The sequence below is a fragment of the Ruditapes philippinarum genome, unplaced genomic scaffold (genome assembly GCF_026571515.1).
Source record: "Ruditapes philippinarum isolate M1 unplaced genomic scaffold, ASM2657151v2 ctg326_1_1_1_1, whole genome shotgun sequence".
Lineage (NCBI taxonomy): Eukaryota > Metazoa > Mollusca > Bivalvia > Venerida > Veneridae > Ruditapes > Ruditapes philippinarum.
Genome location: NW_026864526.1, coordinates 84,048 through 108,208, shown reverse-complemented (window position 1 = coordinate 108,208; position 24,161 = coordinate 84,048). Strand labels below are relative to the sequence as shown.

General features: G+C 29.6%; 1 protein-coding gene across 5 annotated transcripts in view; it reads right to left on the bottom strand.

The window, feature by feature from the left end:
- The window catches only part of LOC132725929 (neuronal calcium sensor 1-like), a 48,523-nt gene that overhangs the window by 10,138 nt on the left and 14,224 nt on the right, over window positions 1–24,161 (bottom strand). The window lies entirely within an intron of this gene.

Below are 24,161 nucleotides of genomic sequence, written 5' to 3'. Positions count from 1 at the left end.
ATAGATTAGAAAAGTAAATGCAAAATGGGGGGGGGAGCTAACTTAAATACCTGGCAATACTAGTTTAACATGTCTGTTGTCATATGCATTCTTGTAGTATTTTCAAATGCTACATTTAAGTGGTGAAACCTTACACAGATTTGGAAAAGGAGTCAATCAAAACCGAAAAATAGACTCGGTTGATTGAGTTTGTTCAATATAATCAAAGCCGCAACATCATTTACGCCAAAAGCAAACGATGTATTTAATATTCAACGCTAAAAGCATTGTAATAGATGATCAACAAGAACTAAAAATATAACAACATTGAAATGAAGGACGAGGCAACATTTAAGAGCTTTCCAATCGCCTTAATTGACACATAGGTCATTTTATCTCAGTTCTGAAACATAACATTTGTAGATACATGCTGTTTTAATTATACTGTCCTATATTAATATTTAGATATAGGAACATTGTAACTCTAATACGTTTTGAAATTCTAAGTTTTTTGCAAAAAAGTAAGTCTTTTCATACCCGTAATTGTCTTACGTTAATTATCTTTTGTTCTTATTCAAAACATTAATTAAGAAATAAATTGAAAACACTTAATATGAAGTATATGAAAAAAATAGTAAATAAATCAACACATATTTCGATATTAGCAATTAATTTTAATTGAACACACTAATATGTTCTTAAAGGATACTTAAAAAGCCTTAATTGCGGAATTGTTTTATTCATAACTAATACAGTTTGACAAAAAGTACATTTTTGCATGATGTTTGTTTGAAGATGTTTGTTATAGCGCAGATTACTTATACAATTTTCTTTTATCATTAAACAATCATGCAGTATAATGAGTTTTTTTTCAAGATTGTAGGAAGCTTATAAATTACTTTATTATGAAGCATAAATATTTCACGTTGGTTTTGAGCCATAGCACATGCAACCATAATATCAGAACGTCATGTCCTGGATAGCTACGAGTATTGTCCATGAACAGAATAAACCATATTAAATCATTACATTTTTACAAACACTGTAATTATGTTTATCGACTCAGGCATGAGTTTTTTTAAGTTGCCAAATGCCATCAGCTGTATTATTTGTGTCATGTTACCTGAAATGTCGTCTACCTCTTCATTTTGTTATATGAAAATTGTTTTCAGTGTATGGATAGTTATATTTTAAATAATAAATGAGATCATACTTAGCCTGTGAATCGTATCCTTTCTCGAAAAGGTCTTTTGTTTGAAGTTTAAGGTTCATAATGCTCTTAACAAAACGTTATTTCATGTTGGTTTTTACAAAACATTAAAAACTGCTACTGCACAGTGAAGTACAAAAAACAACTGCTTAAATTCAGGAATTTCTAGGTTAACTGCCGATGTTATACTTGAGAATACATTGACAAAAGACTTGCATAAACGTAAATACACAAATAGAATAAAATATACCCTAACAAAATATCATGCTGTTTTTAATATAGGTTTTAATGATATTTTGCACTTAGAAACGGTACAAAAATGTTTTTTCATAATTTTATGGTCAGTTGTCAAAATAATGATTGTCAAAATAATGATCATATAGAATGTCTCTATTATTGAACACACAAAAATAAATGTTCTGAAACAAAATAGCATGCTCCTTTTTTAAAAAGGGTTTAATTTAACGTTTACTAATGTTTTTGTGCTTTTGGAAGTGATTCGTGGATTTTGGAAATGACAGCTGAAGCAAATATAAGGCGAATCAGATGACAATCGTAAATGAAAATTTGTTGTCGTTAATAATATTAAACTTTAAATATATTTAGAAGTTCTTTGTTCTGTTTGGTAAATTTGCTAAGGCAGCTTTTTGTAATGCATGTAATGAACTGATCAAATATTTCATTTCAGCTGTCAAGACTTGCATTGTCGTATATAAGTAATTATTTTATAGATTGTAATAGACATATTGCACCATTAAATTAACTTAATGCTAGATTACTTCAGTGGCAATAACGTTATATTAAACTGCATATCAAAAGGGAAAAATCAAAGAAGAACTAAAGCAAACTTTAATTTTTAAATACCAAGTGAGGAATGTTTTCTTCAGGAAATTAAAAAGTATACAATTTTAGAGTAGAAAAGTGTATTAGACGCATTTAAAATTTCCGAAGTTTTGAAAGAAAAATATAATTATCTGGAAATTGTGTAGAAATAGATGGGACGAGTCATTTAACAGAAAATCAAAATAACTTCAAAAAGTGAGGAAATATTCATGAAATACAGCTTTCGTTATTGTCAACACCAATGAAGAGGCATCAAGTTAGGCAAAAGACGAGGACAATGATGGTAGAACATAAAAAGAGACACTGAAATCATAATTGTCATTGACAAACATTGAGGACACGTAAGTACATGTACTAAAACGACAGAATTGAATAAAAAAGCATGAAAGAATGTAGTTTTCTTTTGATTTCAAACGAATGTGTTTAATTTTTTAATAAACTTGATTACAAAATCAGCTAGTGAGTATAAATTGCTAACAAAAATTTGCTGCCAGTTTTATGAAATTACAAAAATAAATCTTAAATTGATATGAAAGAAAGTTCTAAATTTCTATATAAAACTGCATAAAAAGTTCTATATAAAACAACAACAAAGTTTGGTATATGGCAATTGTAACAAATACGTTTTTTGACGAACTCTATATTTATATTTAACTAAATGTATAAAAATAATCAAATGCGACGAGTATCAACGGATTCACCTAACTAGAAAATGAGTTAAATGCACTTTTGAATGTGTTCGTAGCTATAATTAGTCACTGCATTAATTTTCAAGAGAAGATGTTTACACTGAATTATTATTCATTTTTCAGAAAAAACTTTTCTCAGTTTTACAGCATATTAACAAACAACTCATATACGGCAAGTTTACTTACCATTGTTTAAAAATAAAGTATGAACAAAAATCAAATACCTATTCGTAACAAGTACGGGGTAATTTCATGTGAATGATATGCTCTATTCATGATGGATGAAGCAGGTAAGAACAATATTAATGGTCTTCCAGTATTTATAGTAGGTCTGAACTATTTCAAGATGATAAATGTGAAGATGATTGCTATTAACTGACAAAATGAGGTTGAAACAATGCAACGTGTATGTTAAAATAATCAAAGTGTGAATATAAAAAATATCTTGTATTTACAATACTGTTTCTTCCATACAATACACTATTTACACTTAACTAAATGATTATTTAAATGTTTGCACTAAAAGTGTTGATACCAAATGCAAAGTTCAAAAGCTGCTGAAATGGCTAACAAAGAATGTATCATTAAATTTTAAAGAATTTTGAAGATACCCTTCCTAAACCAAAATAACAAGTTGTTAACTTGTAACCCTCCTATCCTCTAATTACATGATTCAAAAAAATAACAAGTTTAACACCCGCCAAACATACACACAAAATAAATAACCAACTTTGGTAACTATACAATAAGTGTTGTCTTTAATGATTGAGGCAGAAGTATTGCAACCATAGTTTGTCCCTGTGTGATCATAAGAGGCGACTTAACGAGTAAGATTTACTGGAGTCTATGCATCTCTTAGCTCTAGCAGGTGAAGAGGTTTGACTCCTGTTTCGGTGCTTTATTACCTATAATGTATCGGTGCACCTTAAAATAAAACAAATAAACAAAACCATTCCAAGATAATTCCAATGAATTTGAACCTGCAAGAAATCACATTAGTCTATATGATTGCCTTTGTAGGTACAAAACATGATTTTATATTTCAATTTAACTTCGGGACATTCACTATCTTGAAAAAGCAAGTATACATTCAAAGGATTCACAGATGCAAGAGATGATTTTTTCATTAATGCATGATAGATGTAATATATTTATGAACTTTTTATTAAAAGTGTTTTACTTCCTCCTGCTAGCTTTCCATCCTTAAACTTATTGCAGAGAGCTAACTTCAGCTTTAATATTTGTCGAAAAAACAATTCTGTGTCGTTTCAAACCTAGTTTTCCCGTAAATTCATCTTTATTATATCAGTGCTAAGTCTTCTTTAACACAGTGTCAGTCCCGAGAGCTATTAAAACACGTCATTCACTCGTATTAAAAATGGATCGAGAACCGAATCGTTCACTTTACATGTACAGCATGATCAGTATTCTCTTTCTACTAGATTGTAGCTGCTAAAACATAATATACAACGGAGCTTTTCTTCCATCTTAGCATAATATATAACTGCTGTACAATCAACCATAGAATGCGGTTTACCATACTACAGTTCCCTTAATAAATACAAGGGCTATAGCAATCAATGTCTTTGATCTTCAAGAACAATCATCACTATCATAAATAAAAGTGCATTGTTTACTTAATGTCATTCTCTGGGTTTTTTTTAGATAAAACACTTCTATAAAGTAAGATTGCTACAAATATTTTCAAGGACAAAATGCCTTCACCAATTGGATAAAATAATATGCATTACACGTCTGCAAACCTCTGAAATAACGTGTGGTTTCCGGGAAAAGATATAATGTAGATATTCCAAAGTCCAACTATAAGCGCATTTTTTAACAGGAGGTAATTAATGTGCTTTAACATCAGCGCTGAATAAATGTTCTTCTGTTAAAAATTTTGCAAGAATTTGGTTCATTTTCGACTCATTTGCATATCTATTAAATATTCATAGTCAATGTGACCTTTTTTGATCTATTTGTTAAATCATTTAACCTTCATTCTTTATTCTACTGTCGGTGCATTATCCATAGTTGCAGCTGAATCTTCTGTCCTATAAAGATCGTTTAGCCAGGAAAAGCTCGTTATCTTTCGAAAAAAATGTTTAATGTTTTCATAAATATTTAATAAGGTGAGTAGTGTAAATCTTATTACTTCTCGTAACAGCATCTCTATCCCAATATTGAGGTGCCACGTTTCTTGGCAATTCCTTATTGAAAAGTGTAATTAATATTCTAGTGAAAAAAAATATTGAATTTAAATAATGTATCAGTTTTCTTAAGGAACACTGTTTTTAAGTTCGATCTAAGGTTTTTTTTAAGAAATGCTAAATTGTAATGTACTATTTTGTAAATCACATGAATGAAAACACCGTTGTTTTCTTTTCCCCAGTAATTAATTGACATGATAAATTTATATCTCGGGAAGAACGTCGAACTTGATTTTAACCCTTTCCTCGCTGACTTTTCAATATTTCGATCTGTACCAAGCAATTCATCATTGATATGGAAACCTTAAAAACAGTTACTAACACAAATCTGCTGATGTTTGTTGATTTAAAATTCCACCATTTTCGTGTTTAAATGCTGCTTAAGCCAGTGCTAGGGGGCGTGGATGGTAAATTGCACTTTCCAGTACCGTATATGAACAGGGTTAGTTAAACAGGGTCTGCAACACTTAAAATGTTGTCGTTTTGGGCGTTCTTATGGGATTCAGTCTTTCTCTAATTTACTGCATTCTTTTCTATCATTCCATTTTTCGGTAATAATACGCACCATATAAGAATGTTTAAACAGTTACGTGTATATCTCATTAGCATTAATCAACCAAATCGTCTAAGGAAAATGACACGTGCTTTCGTATAAACCGTTCTTGTCTTAATTCGATGAGATTCAATGAGATTAGACGAGATCTTATATATGTCATAAATCTTATTGAAATCTTTTTCATTTGTCCATTGAGGATGGTTAAATCATTGAATGCATTTGTGTATAAATTGTACGGCATCTGTTTTTTCAACTGAGGAGAATTATTCAAGAAAACAAGAAAACAATTTACGAATTAAATGTTGTTTGGATAAAAAGCTTATTCAGACAGGTCGTCTTGAATCAAAATATTGTTTATTTTAAAAATTGAGAGACCCCATTTAAAACATTTCGTTTGTCATTTGAGTGTTTCTTGTCAAATTAAGTATGTGTCTTTACAACTTTTAAATTGAATTATATTTTTATCTAGGTTCTCGGTATAAAGATATTGGATTTAAATTTTATAGAATGATATTTTATTTACCTTGCGTTGGTTACAATTAAAATATTAAAAATCATAGACAGTAGAAATTCCTCAAGACCAATGGACAACACAAATTATTGAAATCTCGAACTAATAAGAATTAAGTCTATTTATTACAGATGACTGAAAGTGCGTCATTTCTTCTCTTGCCCTGTGCATTTTAATTTTAATAAAGAATATCACTCAATAATTACTAAATTAATTAAAGCACTTTTTGTTTAATCTTTTCATTTGAATTATGTTAAAAACTTTTTAATTCAGTATAAATAGCAATTATGACTTTCATTTCAAACTACACCGTCGACTGGTCTTTTCGAAAATGGCCGATATAAGAAAGATGTACAAATCTTGTAAGTAGTGTTGCTGTTTTCTACATTAAAAAATAAACTAATAAATGTTGGGATTTTTTGTTTGGTTATACTTCGCAACATCATAATTTAGGGGTTTTTTTTGCGCCGAAACATGAAATATGATTTGTGCTAACCTTGGGAGTTACAAACTTTAAAGAACCATCAGGGGTCAAAACCACCTTACCTGCTGGAGCCAAGAGATGCACAGTTATTAGTTGTTCGAACTCATTATGTCGCCTCTTACAATCACGCAGGGATAAACGCAGGGATAAACGGTTGCTGCAATTCCTATGCCTCAATCATTTTATGCAACTCCCCAGCTTTAAGTCAATTATTTAAAACTTAAAACTAATTCAGCGACAAAAACATTGAGGTCACTTTAGCTAAGGTTAAAACAGAACTATGAAACTATTTGTCAAAGTAAAGTTCCGTAAATTAAATTTTAATCTTGAAACTGTCTAGACAATTTGAAGAATCAAGTGCCAAAATGTACTAATTTAGGAGATGAAAGTGAAAAGTACACTTTGAAGTTAGGAAGCAATGCCTTAAGTTGTAAACCTATATCCAACTGTAACCCCTTTTAAAAAGAACGTAGATGTTTAGAGTGCTTATTCTTAGTATTTTAATCATCTTATGTTGAATCGAAATTATCTTTTATGAAATAGGGAATACAGAAAACCCTAAAAACGCTCAAAACGATAAAATTGAAAATGTTGCAGGCTCGGTTTTATTGAGTCTGTTATGGACGGTACAGGAATGTGAAGTTTACCATCCACACCCCCTTGTACGGCATGAGAACATACTTAAAAATAAACACTGTTCAAATAAAAAATAACCAAAATAATATTTCATTGCCATACCTTGGGATAAAAATTAGCGAGATCTTGCTATATAAAGTAACTGATTTAAAGAAAATGAACGTTGAATTTATCAAAAGTATATAATTCATGAACGGCAGAGATTATTTAAATACGGAAAATCACCACTCTATCAAATGCAAGCACATAATTTGAATTGATTAGCCCTGAGAATAAAAGAACAGTTTTATCTTTAGGTAATTAGTTATCTGCTACGAAAAATAAGAAGTGAGTATATTATCCTTAAACGTTTTTTAAAGCGTTTGTTTCAGGTCGCCGCCCGAAAGCCCATATGGGCGACCGTACACTCAAGTCGGGCCATCCTAGTGCGTCCAGCCGAGATTTTTTCGTCGATTTTTTTCCAGCTTTTATTGGTGGAGGAAGACCCAAGGTGCACCTCCGGTCATTATTTCAGGCACGAGCGGGCACCTGGGTGGAACCACCGACTTTAAGCCTGCTGTATGGCTTCCTCACATGAAAGATTTCGACCCGAGTGAGGATCGAACCTACAGCGGTGAGGGACCTGTGATCTCAGGTCAGCGACCTTTACCACTCGGCCACGGAGGCCACTTATCCTAAAACGAGTTGTGGGCAGCTATTTGACTTAAGCAGAGAAAAACAACATGTACAGACAACAACACAAATCTTAGACGAATGTAGTTAAAACACCATTAAAAGTACAGAACAAAATACGATTCGCCAAACTGTCTAATCCATAGTTGTTCAAGAACAAAAATCTTGCAGTGTATCAGGTATCTCTGGAAAATCTATTATTCTATTATAACCTTAGATTTAAAACTTTCCAGAACGATAACAAAGACAAATTGGCTGTAATGCAAACAACAAATGCTTCCCATCTAAACCATAATAACAATATCTTTACCGAATTCTTGGTCTTTACATTTTTGTGTTTGCAAATAACTAGCTTGTATGAAATATAATTTCGTTTTCCGTCTTTCTTTGATGTGCAAATGACAATCAGAAATCGCCCGGCTCTTCTTTGAAACATTATTTCGAATACCATTAATGACATAGTTTAAATGACTAAAGGCCTGTTAGCAGAGATAAGACTATTGTTCCAACAGAATACTAGTATGATTTGAACAAAAAAAAATACTTGGAAAATTATGATTTTTACAAAAGAACCATGGTTATTTGAATTATTTACAGGCTAAACCTATACAAAATGTATATAGTAAGGTTGACGAAAACACCTTCTTAGCACTAAAAATATTTCAATTACATCTCATGGCAATGAACAGAAAATATGCACTTTACGTGTATGTGATCAAAGCAGTAAATATTTATTTGTAAAACTGTAATTTGTAAAATTGTCTAGACAAAATTTGGTCGAAGGCAAAAGGCAATGAGATCACGAGACGGGAGAAAATAATTAATTCAAAATAAAAAAGAAATTGAGGAACCTCTAAGACATGTTCTAAATTAACTGCAGAAACAGAAAATACAAACAACAACAACAACAACAACAACAAAACAACAACAACACAAAACAACAACAACACAAAACAACAACAAAAAAACCAAAAAACAAACACAATCAAATCAGGTAAAATAATTAATATTAAAATAATTCAAATAATCAATTTCGGGAGTAGAATGTCCATTTAAGATTAAATATCCCCGACCCTATAAGTTTTCTTATATAAAAGAATATTTAGGATATTCATTTTTTTCGTTGTTAATGTAATTGTACTAATTGAAATTTCATTATTATATCATGTCCACTAAAATCTTGAAATTTAATCAAAGCATCTGTGCAGGGGTGCGAACATTTTATCGACAATGGTTACAGTCTTAACGAAGTAATATATAGTTTGACAGGTGAACATGTTTGCAATAAAGAACAGAACATATATTTTTCTAGATTTGTACTAAAAGTACATCATCGTTACATATTTACAAAATTGATATATGTCCATTTAATATAAAACAGTAGCACGATAACAAGTGTTTATAAGTATCAAATCGTAATACGATAAACATTAAGTAACACATTTACATTTGATACAAATACGTGATATTTTTAACATAGAACATTCATCATTTTCGGAAGAGAAAGGGAAAGCGACAGAAATATCATATTCAGATGTTCGTTCATTGGTTCATTTTTACCGGGGTTTCATATTGTGATAACAGGGATCGTGTTTTTATGTTTGACTATGATACAAAAGAGAAAGAACACCAAAACACTCGGCAATCTGATTAATACTCGGGGGCTACGCCCCCTCGTACAAATCAGATAGCCTCGTGTTTCGGTGCTCTTTCTATTACATGTACATTATCCTTAAATAAATATAACATAAGCAAATCAAAATGAAATGATATTCGTCTTCAATGTCGCGCTAATCACAGTATATACTATGACGTTATTTTCTCCCGATTCTTCACAACTCTGACACTTACATATCATTTCGGCCACTTTTGACATTTAATAACCACAATATTGTCGACATGTGTTCTAAGGTACTCGGAAACCACTTTTAAAACCACTTTTAAAGGCTAATAACAATCTAATTAAAGTGATTAATTAGACAATTGAATTAACAGTATTTTAATTTCCAAGGTACATTCTTTGCAGTTCTAGTACAGTGACTATTAAAATAAAAAAAACAAAACAAAGGCGTTGTCATTTATACAAATAAATGACGTCTTCGTTCTTGTTAGTGGCTTGACAGAAATGGAGGATATATGGAAAAAGGTGTCCTAAGAAATCTTCCGAGTAACCCAGTACTCGATCGGAAGAATTGCCAAGTACCCGAGTACTGATATCGATACTCGTTGCCATCCCTACAAATATTGTAGCCGCGTATCAAAATTTAGAATTAACCTGACTGATTTGATAGATAATTCTATTGTATTTTTGAAACCAAGACTGAATATGCCTTAAATGTTCATCTTTGCATAAAACCTAATAACTTGAAGGTCAATTTCAGAAAATTTGACATTAGGTGAAGAATAACAGCGGAGAAATAATTTTATGAATAATTATATCTTTATAATGTAATAATGCTTTTCTCGTTTGTTAATTAGGAGAGTACTTTCACGTGATTATATGCTTTATATTTATGTTCTGACTAAACAATGTTTATTGGCTATAAAATATATTAAGCAAGTGAGAACAATGCTAAACAATGATTAAATGTCAAAGGTTAATATCATCTTAATGCAAACTCTCTGATAAGTACAATAATAATTACAAAGTATGAACTTTGATATTTGTTTTACGACTGAATCATTACTGGTGTCTAAAGTAGTACTTCTGTTATCAAGAACTTTAAATTCTGAAATAGATTGCTCAGTGTCAGTGTATCAAGGCTGTTTGAAACATAAAAAGAGATGCTTGGAATGTATTAAATAGATATTGCATGAGATGAAGTTGTCTAATCTAACGAAATGTCTTATTTTAAGATGTTTATTTCTAGTGTAAAAAATAAATTGAATATACATTTATATATAAATCAGGAGGATTGACAAATTTCTGTACAAAATATGTTGAGACTTTAAATTTATGCTTTTATAACATTAGATTTTGAAATAGTGTAAGTCGTATAAAATTGTTACATAAGAGCAATAGAAAATGCATCAGCTTGAAAAATGTATTTGCAAAAGGAGCTTATCTCAAAGCTGAAACAAATGAAACTGTAAGATTGTTAGTACATTATTCATGTTCAGATAGATATTATAACTTTTTTATATTGTACCTTCAAAACCGTCATAAAAATGTGATTTGATAATGGTATTTTAATCATCTCTTAGATACACATAATTATGATAAGTACATTTCATGAGCAAATACGTATTTGAAAACCAACTGTACAATATATCCTGCGAATTTCAGGAATTTAAATCTAAAATCTTTTAATTTTATTGTGTGTTCGATCAAAGAAAACATTCGCAAATATATATTACAATTCCATTTTAATTTGTATATATTGTTACTACGAATAATCCTTTTTGTGTTTATATTTTAACATCTGTTTAACAAGAGAAAATACTTTTTTAGAATTTTCAAGGGCTGAAACGCTGTTTGGAGTGTGTGTGATCTCTTTTGAGGTTTACGTATAATACTCGTGGTAAAAGAGATATTTTTTCTGTACAACACTATTTCATTTAACATTCTAATAACTAATACAAAAATATATTTTACTTTTCCCAATCAATTTGTAACTTTTACCAAATAGTAACGATGCAATAATGAACTTTGCTAATTTGCACCTTGCTTTATGCCAGTACAAGACCTATAATTCGAGAATGACTTTTAAATCGGAATATAATCTACTTAAAAAAGAAACATCATTACGCATTGCGTCAAGTAAATGATATGATAATGCATTAAACACCGATTATCGAATTTCAATCATCCATATTGTGTCGATTTTCCAGAAAAAGAGAGGCGCTGAGTTGATTGATATGGCGACTTAAATATCAATATAATGATGAGTATGATGATAATGTTGATGATGGTGGTGATGATGATCATTTCTTTTATTAAGTTTTCCTATATTTAAGCACAAGTTGTATGCCCATGAGAACAATAAATTGGGTATTTTAACATAATCTTTATGCTAAAGTTTTACATTTCATGTTAAATGTAGAATTCTGTTTAAGCCGGTGCTAGGGGTCGTGGAGGGTAACTTGCAAGTTCCAGTGCTGAACATGCACAGGCTCAACCAAATTGATCCTGCAACATTTTCAATATTGTCGATTTGGAAACTTTTAATAACATACGAATTTACTATTACTTTGTATTTTTTTTTTACTATTATAATGTTATTGCATGTATATTATGAGCAATATGATGTACAACAAAATAATAAAAAAAATCATCTGCTTGTAATAATTGAAAAGTAAATATTATACTTTTATGATTATCCTTGGTTTAAAAGTTAGGAATTCAAAATTAAAAAAGTTTTAAAAGTGTTGCACTTTAAATTCTGAAAATTGAGAGATACAATTAATTTTCCTAGATAATGCTTTTTTTGAACATTATTTGTTTTAATCAAAATACTTTGATATCTCTGCATAAACGATAACATAACTATGCATGAATAGAATCTTTATCTTAAGTAAAAAAGCATCAACATTAATGTGTGTCTACTATCATCATTCCATGTTCGACATTTATTTTTTATCTGAGCCGATAATGTGTTGAATTTATTTTATGATCCCCAGCAATTTCCTACGGCAACTGTTACAATATCATTTCATCAATGCATCAATAAAAACATGACAAATATACATTTTATAGACAGAACCCGCTGATATATTGCATATTAAATTTTGAATAATCTTTTACGCATCAAATTACTCGCGATATGATCATGAGGAAAAAATAAGAAATATATAATAATATATAAATCAGATAAAAAAGTAAAATGTGAACATGTTAAGATATAAATGTATGTCAAAATATAAATGTTAGAATTAGAATATATCGTTTCCAGTAGGATGGAAAAATACAAAATACATTGCTTTTCAGTTTCCTGTGTACAAAGTCTTAAACTTATGAATGCATTTTCTTTTCCTGAACTAAGTCCTGGTAATTTTCATGATAACATATTAGAAAATAGAAAAAGATGGACAGTTGTTGATTGTGGGATTTAAGTCACAATTACACCTTAATAGACATTTGACGACATTTCAGTTTCACTGGTACAGGAACACCTCATGTTATTTTAGACCCGAGCTGTCATCTTAGTAGAACCACCAACGTGTCGTAAGCCAGCTTCCACTATCACTTTTAATCTTGTTTTAGCTGTATTTTATGTTTTTAAATGAACATCCCATGAAACTATCAAAGTACTTTACACACAATATGTTATCTATTTTTATTAGAAAATAAGTAAATGTATTTATTGGGTTTATGTATATATGTGCTTTAACCTGACTAGAAAATTGTTAGAAAAATCATTCTTCATATGAAATGGTCCAGGAAAAAAATTATTAGACGGATATATATATTAGTAAAGAAATGAAAATGAAGTCATTAGAAAAGGTGTCTTGGTACAAGACATAAACATCTTACAAATGAAGTAGAGGTAAATACATTCACCGCTAAATTCTCGTAAAACATAGTTTCTACATGCATCTCGAGGTGAGATTCAGCCAAATCCAAGTACCTGGGTAATGGTATTTTGTTATCCATGTCAAAGGAAATTATCTAGATGCTACGTATGTATTGAATGAATAATCCATCGCAATGTAAAATCAATTGCATATATTTATCATACATAAAAAGATAAGAAAAGCATGAACTTAAATTTGTCATGGAATTTGACAATGTCTTTAAATGCATGAAAAAAAAAACGTTCAGCACGGACAAATTCCCTCCCCTCATTATACCTGTTAGCATTTTGTAAAAGCAGAATAAGAGAATAAGGTTTTCTTTTTTTTAAAAATACCCCAATTTCAGATTTTTCAGAAATGACCTTTTTGTCAGTCCTGACAATATTTATGTCATTTACTATTAAACACAAAACTGTATGACTTTATGACACGACCTTACATTAATGCTTTCAACCTTTAGGCCGAAGTCATTATTCACAATAAAAATGTTTAGTTTAATGATAAAAAAACCTTTTTGTAGGAAATCTGATCTTGGTTTTGCGTGACATAAAACAAGTTTCACTCACTGTTAATAATTATAAGATATTTTTACTTTTCTGTACCGTGTATAAGTGCGTTAAAGACAAAAATCATTTCAGTGTTCTATTTTGTTCCTGATCTTTCGGGATAATTGATTCAGCACATTGTTTTGCCAATATATAAGCAAACAACTTTTCAGGGCGTTTGGGCTGGGATACGTCACACACTACAACAGCTTTACTTGTGGAAGAACATCTCAGGTGCTACGAGCGTTTTAAAAGAACCTCCGACATATATATAATTTTATGAATAATTATCTCTTAATAATGTAATAATATTTTTCTCATTTGTTACGAGAAGCCAATACTTATGAAGATTTCTCTTTCACATGACTGTATGATAAACATTTATGTTCTGACAAAACAATGTTTATTGGTAATTAAAATATATTAAGCTAATGCTAAACAATGATTAAATGTTAAAGGGTAATACCATCCTAATACAAACTCTCTGATAAATACAATAATAATTACAAAGTATAACTTTGATATTTGTTTTACTACTGAATCATGAGTAATGTATAAAGTAATACAAAGTAATACTTTGTAATCATACTTTGTAATCAAGAACTTTAAATTCTGAAATAGATTGCTCAGTTTATCAAGGCTGTTTGAAACATAAACAGAGATGCTTATAATGTTTTAAAGAGATATTCCATGAAACGAAATTGTCTAACGAAATGTGTTATTTCAAGATCTACATGTTTGTTTCTACTGTGAATAATAAATTGAATATGGATGTATATATAAATCAGGAGAATTGATAAATTGCTGTCCAAAATGTGCTGATACTTTAAATTTATGCTTTCAGAACATAATGTTTTGAAATAGTGTTAGTCGTATAAAATTGTTACATATGAGCAATAAAAATTCATCAACTTGAAAGATTTATTTGCAAAAGGAGCTCGTCTCAAAACTGAAACAAATGAAACTTCAAGATTGTTAGCACATTGTTCATGTTCAGATGATATAATAACTGTTTATAGTTTACCTTCAAAACCGTCATGAAAATGTGATTTGATGATAGTATTTTAATCATCTCTTGGAAACATATAATTATACTATGTACATTTCATGAGCAAATATGTATTTCGTGGTAAAAGAGATATTTTTTTCTGTACAACACTTTTTCATTTAATATGAATAATAACTGATACAAAAATATCTGTTACTTTTCCCAATCAATTTGTAACTTTTACCAAATAGTAACTATGCAATAATAAACTTTGCTAATTTGCACCTTGGTTTATGCCAGTACAAGACCTATAATTCGAGAATGACGTTTAAATCGGATTCTATCACTCCACGTGATTTTGTCACTATAGACAAAAAGGAAAAAAACCGGTGTTAAACTGCCAATAAACACTGGTTAGGGACTACTTGTATATGCGGCCCTCGATTATATAGATTACAGAGCCTTTTAAAGCAACAATAAAAAGCATTTTTATTTATATTTTCAGTTCTTATAATGTTTTCTTTTCATACAATACCGAAAAAATATCTCACATACACTAACGCGACATATTTGATCCATATCAGTTAATAAATATTTTGACAAAACGGCGCCAATCCGTAAGCAGCGTAATGACGTCATCCTAAGTTAACAACTCATTCATAAACAAGGTGACGTTATTTCATACATACAAGAATGATAAATGGGGCACTGATGTAAACACAACACAACGTAAGTTTTTATTGTTGAAAACTTGATAAAATAACGTTTTTTCTTATTATTTATTTTGTTTAATAATTTCTATATCTTTGCAACAGTAGGGTGCGAAAATCGAACAGCGTTATACGAAAATCGGCACCGGAAGTTTTTTCCGCTTGAAAAAATAACATAAGTGATCTACCTTATTTTATCGTGGTAGAATCGAAACAACATCGGCCTGAGAGGTGTATATCGGCTATTTAACACCGGTTTTGTCGTTTTGATGCGAAAATTTAACCACTCAGGCCTACGGCCTTCGTGATCAATTCCTACGCATCAAAACGCCAAACCGGTGTTAAATAGCCGATATACACCTCTCAGGCCGATGTTATTTCTTAAATATAATCTCCTTAAAAAAGAAACATCATTACGCATTGCGTCAAGTAAATGATATGTAAATGCATTAAACACCGATTATCGAGTTTTAATTATCCATATTGTGTTGATTTCCCAGAAAAAGAGAGGCTGGTTTGATTGATATGGCGTCTTAAATATCAATATAAGGATGAGTATGATAACAATGATGATAATGGTGGTAATGATTATGATTTCTTTTACTAAGTTTTTCTATATTTGGGCACAAGTTGTATGCCCATGAGTACAATAAATTGGGTATTTAAACATAATCTTTATGCTAAAGTTTAACATTTCATGTTAAATGTTGAATTCTGTTTAAGCCGGTGCTAGGGGCGTGGATGGTTACTTGCACGTTCTAGGACTGACCATGATCAGATTTAATCAAATTGAGCCTGCAACATTGTCAATATTGTCGATTCGGACGTTCATAATTTCTATTTATCATGTGATGATAAAAGTTAAATTCTTGATAACATATAATTGTAACTTGGTATTTTTTTACTATTATAATGTTATTGCATGTATATTATGAGCAACATGGTGTACAAAAAAATCATGAACAAATCATCTGTTTGTGATAATTTAAAAGTAAACCTAATACTTTTATGATTATCCTTGATTTTAAAGTTAGGAATTCAAGATAAAAAATGTTAAACAGTTTCGCACTTTAAATTCTGAAAATTTAGAAATACAATTAATTTTCGTAGGTAATGCTTTTTTGAACATTATTTGTTTAAATCCCATTTCTTTGATATCTCTGCTTGAAAGATAACATAACTATGTATGAATAGAATCTTTATCTTAAGTTAAAAAAGCATCGGCATTAATATGTGCCTACTATCGTCATTCCATGTTCGACATTTTTTTTATCTGAGTGGATAATGTGTTGAATTCATTTTATGATCCCCATCAATTTCCTAAGGCAACTTTTACAATATCACATCATCAATGCATCAATAAAAACATGACAAATATACATTTTATAGACAGAACCCGCTGATTTATTGCATATTAAATTTTGAATAATCTTTTACGCATCAAATTACTCGCGATATGATCATAAGGAAAAACTAAGAAATATATAATTATATATAAATCAGATAAAAAAGTAAAATGTGAACATGTTAAGATATAAATGTATGTCAAAATATACATGTGTGAATTAGAATATATCGTTTACAGTAGGATGGAAAAATAAAAATTCATTGCTTTTCAGTTTCCTGTGGGCAAATCAAATTCACCCAAAAATTGTCATTCTAGTCTTTCACTTATGAATGCATTTTTTCTTTTTCTGAACTTAGTCCTGGTAACATAACATTATAACATACATATAAGAATATAGAAAAGAAAGATGGACAGTTGCAGATTGTGGGATTTACGTCACAATTACACCTTAATAGTCATTTGACGACTTTTCAGTTTCAATGTGACGGAATACCCCATTTTATTTTAGACGAGCTTCCACTATCACTTTAAGTTTTGTTTAAGCTGTATTTTTATGTTTTTAAATGAACATCCCATGAAACTACCAAAGTACTTTACACAGTTTATTTTTTATTAGAAAATAAGTAAATGTATTTATTGGGTTTATGTAAATATGTGCTTTAACCTGACTAGAAAATTAGTAGAAAAATCATTCTTCATATGAAATGGTCCAGGAAAAAAATGATTAGACGGATATATATTAGTAAAGAAATGAAAATGAAGTCATTAGAAAAGGTGTCTTGGTACAAGACACAAACATCTTACAAAAGAAGTAAACTTTTAAGGTAAATACGTTCATCGCTAAATTTTCGAAAACATAGTTTCTACATGCATCCCGAAGTGAGATTCAGCCAAATCCAAATACCTTTGTAATGGTATTTTGTAATTCATGTCAAAGAAAATTATCTAGTTACCAGGTAAGTATTAAATAAATAATCCATTGCATTGTGAAATCAATTGCATATAATTATTATACATAAAAAGATAAGAAAGCATGAACTTAAATTTGTCATGGAATTTGACAATGTTTTAAAATGCATGGAAAAAAACAACGTTTAGCACAAACAAACTCCCCTCCCCTTATTATACCTTGTTAGCATTTTGTAAAAGCAGCATGACAGAATGTGGATTCATTTTTTAACAATACGGCGATTTTAAGATTATTCAGAAATTATTTATTTGTCAGTCCTTACAATATTTATGTCGTAAATATGCACTATTCATAGTTACGATCAATTAAAATCGTATGCTGTTTTGCAAATGTCACTATCAAACACCAAAATGTATGACTTTATGACACGTCTTACATTAATGCTTTTATACCTTTAGGCCGAAGTCATTATTCACAATAAAATGTTGAGTTGCGTTGATAAAAAACCTTCTTGTAGGAAACTGATCTTAGTTTTGCGTGACATAAAACAAGTTTCATTCACTGTTAATAATTATAAAATAGTTTTACTTTTTTGTACCGTGTATTTGTGACAAAAAATAATTTCACTATTGTATTTTGTTACTGATCTTTTGGGATAATTGATTCAGCGCATTATTTTTGCAAGTATGCAAGCAATTCAATTTTAAATGGCGTTTTGGTTGGGATAGGGGCGTTGCGTCACACAGTACAGCAGCTTTACTTGTTGAGGAAGACCTCAGGTGCTACGAGCGCCTAAAAAGAACATCCCACGTTCAATAAGCTGGATGCAAATAACTTGAAGCGTAATTAAATTCAGATAAAGGGAAATAGACTAATTGGTAAATTCATGTTTCATTATTACAATAATAATAAAAATATTCATTTATTAAACACCACCATATCATTTTATTACTTTGTTAAATGATCAGAAGAGCACATGTATCCTATGTTCTTCGGTGGTCATTTACCATTAAAAAGTTTGTTTTAAGTAATAGCAGCGCAAATCAGGTATATTAACCTGTATCGCTTTTTCCAATCCCCATCTGATTGCTACCTTTTCGTAAGGCTTTTTATCTTTTGATCGTACTAAATAAGACTTTAAGTAAGGTCTTCTTCTTTTTTTCTGCAAAAGATCTTCATTACCATGAAAAGAATCAGCGTATACTGATAATATTTATGTAGTAGTTGAATTTGTTTAGGATGGGGATTTTCTTATTATCCAATATCCATCAGCAACATTATAACTCTCTTATAGATTAAGAAATGTATGTTAAATGTATTATTAAATACTTAACGAACTGGTTTATTGCACATTGAATTTAGATGTAGCTTTTATAATTCCATAATTATAATTAAAACTCTGGGACACAAGTAGCGAGAAACATAAACATACATTTTAAACATTCAAGTTTCATTACCTCTTTGCTATAAAGTATCATTTCATCCCAAAGTAAGGATTTACAATGAATAAACGCTCTCTAAAACGAAAACAAAACCGAGTTAAATGCACTATGTAATATTTTTCTTTTAATTCAAGCTATATGCTTGAAATGCTACATACCAACTGTCTGTTTAAATTCAAAAATGGTTTTTGTCCCTCTAAATAAAGAATGAAAACATATGTAATCATACCATGCTGTCATACTGATAAAATTCTGATTACCATGCTTTCACAATTTATCATGTAATTCCAGACAAAATCAGCAAGGGTCCGCCCTAAACTCGTATTTTATCGCCTCTGATTCGATTAAGAGTACTTTTACAGAATATATATCATTTTGTAAATTGCAAAAAACAACAACAACAACAACAACAAAACAACACATTATAACTAATATTCACATATCACGTTAATAAATTTAAATGCGTAAATATCTATAATTCTATACGTTGGAATTTTGATAAATTAGCTTTCGTCACCTTATATTGATAGGTTTCCTACTTGAAGACATTTATTCAAACATGCCGTTTTTGAGGTATATCAAATACAGTTTTCTGTTCAATATTTCATGATAATTGTCAATAAATACGACAGAGAGATTGTAGCAGTTTCTCGCTACGAATTTCGTGAATATAATAGATTTTAATTTGTCTTGGTAAAGTAATAAGACAATAAATTTGTATATAACACAATGGGCTGTTTTAGCTCACTTAACGTCTGTTCTGACTTCTTATTATTCAATTCTTAGTAGTCGATCAATAAGACAGACTTAAAATGACGGACTCCACTATGGTCTTTTGACATTACGGGACTGGAAAAAGTTTTTTCAAGATTAATGTTCCATTTGATGTAGGTCTAGACCAATAACTTGTGTGCTAAACCTTTAGATTATTCACTCACTCCTTTTTTTCCAGAAAAAAATATTCTAATTTTAAAAATTAACCAAAAAACTAAAAAGCGTTTCAACGCTTTTCATTCGCATCGGGCTAAGAAAAGCATAAACAAACTTTTTTTGATTTATTTCTTAGTACATCTCTTCATTATCTTTTGCAAATTTTTTGCAAGTCTTTCTGTTTAAAGTTTAAAATTTTATGTTTTAAGGCTATTGTACTTCTGTTGAGTTTCTTTAAAATCATCCGAGAGTTGCCTTTTGTTTATCTGTTAGAACTTCCAAGCAAATTACTTGATGTTTATATAATTGATATCATCGATCAAGATTTAATGACAAACTAATGCAAGTTTTACGTGACATTTATCATCATTGCTTGGCTCTAAATGACCACCAATGATTTATTTCTCTTTCGTCGATTTCTCTTTGACTTTCATCTATTCCAATTATTAAGATAGACGTGAGTATAGACAAGGCTTTATTTATTTCAATTGGTGTTACCTTAGTCATAAACAAACATGGAATGCTACAAACAGGCAAGGTATAAATAAAAGAAACTAGAACCAAAACAACAACCAACAACATGAATTCATCTAAATATTTTAAGGAAGTGAAAGTTCACCAATATTTTTATTGCAAATATATGTCACAATCAATGAAAAAAACTACACATTAAACGTATGAGCGTTATGATCTGTAAATTCACTTTATTGTGTAACCTGTTTATATTTACATGAAAAGTGACTTTCTTTGTAAAGAATCCTTTGATTTTATTTTTTTAACAATCAAACTTGTTAGTAAATTCGATGCCATATTTATGATTATATCGTTTTATGCACAATTCATTTATAATATTTAAGAAATAGAATAAATTGTAATCATAAAAAAATTCTTAACAATTATAAATTTCATGCATATGTGTAAATGTATACTGATAACATTTAGTTTACAAATCGTTTAACTTACTTTACATTCGCATAAATATATCTTTATAGTTCAATCATTTTCTTCCATATTTAGATCATTGTTTTCGTAAAATGTATTTTGACATGATCATAATCATTGTTTGTTTCTAATTGTGTTATGATTACCTTAGTTTCTGTTTTGGTGATTGTATATCTTCACATGTTGTACATGTTGTAAACGAGGACTTAGATAATAAAGTATTGAATTGGAAGTAAAGAGAAGAAAATTGTAACATATATATATTACATGCGTGCATGAACAATAAGGCATATCCTTATTCAACGAAGTTTTTGACAGCCTCGCCTATTAAGATATTTGCTAATTTAACACCATATTTATTATAATCAAGTTAATTCTTAGATATTGTAAAGACTGCAATTTAATTTAAGGGGAAAAAGGGAAAAGCACTGTCAGCAATTATCGCAATATGGTGGAGAAATTATGTAAGAAACATTTTAATACACTTAATATGCTCAAAGAACTCAACTTTGATAATATATTACTTAAGTACTTGAGAACTTTTATTATATTATTAACAAAACATTATGAAATATTAAAAAAATTATCAGGCTGCAGGGAAGTATGTTAACTCTTACAGATTATTGTTATTTTAATTCAACCAAATATGTTAAAGCGCTATAATAATTACAAAAATATAACTTTGTAAATTGTTTTACGATTGATTGATACCATATCATTGAAGGGTCAACGGGATTTCTTACTATCCAATTAAAATAACTTGATATAGTTAATTTATTCTTCACATGAAATACAATGGTTTGGTAGTTATTGTATGAGGTTGTATTATAAATCTTTTTTTTATTTTTGTCTTCAAAATGTTCCGATTGAATTATATGACTAATTCGTCTTTGCTGTAAGAAATTTACTTCTGGCTGAGATGATAAAATAGTAAGGTTTTGCTAATTTAAAAGGAAGGGTGCATTTGGATTTTGTGATTACTTTTAAAACATTTCCTTTATTTCCAAGACAACGTTTTGTAAGTTGAACTACTCTTATACATCATAGATTATTTATTTGAAAGCAGATTTAAAAGTCATAATTAACACATCTATTATTGGTTAAATATAAAACAAAAAGTACTTTTATCGTTGTTATTTACATGTTCATACCGGAAACAACATTAAGTTCACAAAATTGTTTACAAAAACGTTTTGCTTTGATCAGTTCTTTACAAATCCATTGGTAGTTTCTATACTTTTGTGTTGCGTTTCCTGTTAAGTGATACAATATGAAAGTATTTTTTGCAAGCAAAGTTAATCAATTTAAAATATGTTTATATGTTTATCTAGATTGTTTAAAAACTTTTCATAACATTCAATGATTAATTAACAACTATGACCTGCATATTATTATAATGTCTTGTTTTATAACATTACACTGTTGATGATGTAAATATGTACAATAGAGTTATAATTAACACCCCTGTAAAGTATTATGCACCTCTTCTTCATAAAGTACTAAAGCTGCGCCTAATTAACAACAAATTATGCACACCCGCTGTAAATACAGGAAATGTCTAGACCTACATTTGTGATCATAATTAAATCCTTTATGTATCAGTACAGACTCGTTGAGCTTACTTATTAAACTTATGATGAAAAAAAATAATCCCTTAAATTATAATCAATTAACATTCCATATTGTGTAACTGTTTTTGTTAACTAAAACGTTGAATTAATTTGAACAGAATATAGTGTCGTTTTCCATTTTATTGTGATTAAAAAGAATTTAAAATATGGCAACCTACATAATTGCAATCGGACATGAAGTTACTCGTTTATTTCTATAATGTCATGGTTTGTCTTGCTGAAAAACTCTCTTTCGTAGACCTTACAATTCGTTCTTTCTTGAATGTTACAATTGGATTATGTTTGTTATTATATTTAAGGCCGTTCAAATAATCAAATATCTCATTTAATCATGATACATGTATATGATTTATATACTGTATAATGTTAAAATTTTAAAGAGAAGATTATGATCGAAGCACAATAAGAATACATTGTTAGAAAACAGTTTGTATAATTTTATTGCAATATATCTTATTCTTACATGTTATGCAATACGCCTGTTTAATGATAAGGAGATTTTGTTCATAGGCAATAAATGATATATTAGTTGTAGAGCATTATCTTTTGTATATAAATAGAACTTTAACCAAAATCATATGAAATGTTTTTACAGATTCTAATATTACTAGGAACCAGCTTGAGTTCAATGCTCTCTCCTATTGTGGTTTCTATATTCTGAGGGATCAACACAATTCTGATCAGATCTGTTGTAATTTTGCTTTCCTGTTTAATCCTGTATATATATACAATTCAAATTCACTGCTTCATATTTTAAAGCGATTGTACATTTTTTTTCAATTAATCTTGAACGAGATCAAAATGAGTTCCCAACAACGAATTTCACTGTTATCTTTATTTGTAAAATTCTATCAAATATACACCGATAAAGCATAAAGAAGACGTTAATACCCCCCCCCGCCCCCCAACTTTAATTTGTAAACTGTAAACACGTGCATATAAGCCCTAAAATATAAATTTCAGAATAAATCAGTGCACAAAGAAAGTTGAGAAATATATACACGTCTAAAGTGTATGTAATTTTCTACAGATAAATTGCAGTATTCCTGAGGAAGGTACGGAACTATGTATAATCTAGATATAAATATGTAAATCTTTTATATGTCAACCGCTGGTACAGTAAACACAAAATAATTAAAATCAATTATGATAATATGAACTGAACCCAAGAGGAGTTTACATAAATAGTTCCCATGATAGAGGCGCTTAAATACATTTTTAAACATGCGATATTAATAATCAAAAGGTGAGACATGTCTTATAGAATTAACATAATTATACTTACTCACCAATTCACAAAATGCCTTTTTCTGTCTTTCTAACCTTTAAAATAATATGCACATATAAAAGTGAACCACAGTAAGGTTAAGTATCTCTTTAATATACCTTTAACATTCCAGCCAAATTTCTG